The sequence below is a fragment of the Portunus trituberculatus genome, chromosome 33 (genome assembly GCF_017591435.1).
Source record: "Portunus trituberculatus isolate SZX2019 chromosome 33, ASM1759143v1, whole genome shotgun sequence".
Classification (NCBI taxonomy): Eukaryota; Metazoa; Arthropoda; class Malacostraca; order Decapoda; family Portunidae; genus Portunus; species Portunus trituberculatus.
The window spans coordinates 6,452,248-6,454,374 of NC_059287.1; the positions used below are offsets into that span (position 1 = coordinate 6,452,248).

General features: G+C 36.7%; 1 non-coding gene across 1 annotated transcript; it reads right to left on the reverse strand.

Moving 5' to 3' along the window:
- Positions 1-1,760: 1,760 nt before the first annotated feature.
- Positions 1,761-1,842, reverse strand: Trnas-gcu. The gene has a single exon. It is a non-coding gene; the product is annotated as a tRNA-Ser (tRNA).
- Positions 1,843-2,127: the final 285 nt, after the last annotated feature.

Consider the following 2,127-nt stretch of genomic DNA (forward strand, 5'->3'; position numbering starts at 1 on the left):
TGTGTGTGTGTGTGTGTGTGTGTGTGTGTTTCAAATAGTTATAGATAGGGTTTTGCCAGAACACAGATATCAATAGAATGTCAACAGGACACATACAGGAACTTGCTAGGACATGAGATGGACACTGCTAGGATATAAATGACACTTAAGAAATATTAGAAGGATATCCACGCTTTTCAAATTTAATTATGCAAACTTTTTCAAGAACAGTAGATGGGAATGGTGATAATGAAGGAAGGTGTAAGGGTGTCTGGGATGGGGCCGCAGGGAAGAAAGGAGGTGGAGGAAAAGGAGAGGAAGAGGAAGAAGATGGTGATGAAGAAGAAGAAGAAGAAGAAGAAGAAGAAGAAGAAGAAGAAGAAGAAGAAGAAGAAGAAGAAGAAGAAGAAGAAGAAGAAGAAGAAGAAGAAGAAGAAGAAGAAGAAGAAGAAGAAGAAGAAGAAGAAGAAGAAGAAGAAGAAGAAGAAGAAGAAGAAGAAGAAGAAGAAGAAGAAGAAGAAGAAGAAGAAGAAGAAAAAAGATGATGATGATGATGATGAACGCAAACATTTAAAAAAAAAACACCACTCATGTATGAAAAGAAGACAGAAACGAAGAGAAAGAAGAAAGTCTGTAGAAAATATGTTTGACTAATCTAGGCAATGTGAAAAAAGTGTATAATATTGTCTAAAGTCAGCATAGTAAAGGTAAAGAAGGTCCCTCCCCCAACCACTGCTTCCGAGAGACTAGCTTGGTGTGAGAGGAAGAAAAACATAAAAAAAAATCTATCAGCAAGATTAATAGAGCGTGATTAGAACCAATCTGTTTTCACCAAGAGAGGAAATCACCAAGCCGACTGTCAGTGTTCCCAGAGATATCATGTGTTGGAAGTTTGCAGAAGCGTTTGTGAAGAACTTTGTCAAACGCTCCTTGTGGTAAAAACACATACATCACATCCGCTGGTCTCCTTTTATCGGGTATGTCACAAATATATTTTTAAAGACATGAAGTAACTTAATCAGTCACGATCGTTCGGACAGAAAAACATGTTGTGAGTTATTTTATCTTTAATATTTCGTTTCTTTGTCACTCACGATCCATTTTCATTTTCTTTACCGTTACATTTCCGTTTGAATCTTTCCGATCCATTTCCGCACAAGAGTGTTAACGTAATTGCTTGGTTGTAACTCTGGTTAGAAATTATATCAAACAGGCGTGTTTCTAATATAGTTCCGGTCTTCCCAGCTTATAGTTGGTGAACGGAAAAATATTTCTTGTCAGTGAAGGATATTTTTATGTTTTCCTCATTTGTGTAATTGCCCTGGTCTCTGGCAAATCTGACATATAAAACAATAATTTTATTACCCGCAAAGCTATAAAATGAATTGTACTTATGCTATAATGTAAATCTATGTGTTCGTACTCTACTTTCGAAATCTCAGCTTTGTGCTTGAATTTTTTCTAACTGTGATGTGCATATATGAATGTTGGCAATATGTATTTACTAGAAGCATTCTTCTTAACCCCTTCAGTATCATGACGTGCTTCCATATTCATTCTGGTTACAATCTGGTGATTTCATACAGCTTCAGAAACTTGTGTGGAGGATTGAAATAGTGAGGACTGTGGCCATTAGTCTTCTGACCTCTATAGACCCTTACTAATGTCAATAAAATAGTCTAATCGTGCACAAATCACAAAATAAAAACGTGTCCCAGTATTGAATAGGTTAAAACACCAAGGCATCTATGCTCTTACTTCACCAATTAAAAATTAGACTTTGACGAGGATGGGATTCGAACCCACGCAGGGAGACCCTATTGGATTAGCAGTCCAACGCCTTAACCACTCGGCCACCTCGTCATGGAAGAAACGGAATATACAAAAAATACATTCATAGAAGAAGACCAAACATCAAATTTAAGCTTAATAAAATTAAGCCTTTCATGATACTTGATACAACTTTATTATCCATTGACTTTCATTCTACAGCCATCTCAAAACTATCAGTGAGAGAGACTGGATACAGAAGGTAAAGCTGGACGGAAATGGAGAGTGGTAACATGAGGTAGAGAAAAATCACATGGAAATTGAGAGAACTATGAGGAGAAAAAGGAAGAGGAAGATGAAGTTGAAAACTAAGGCGAA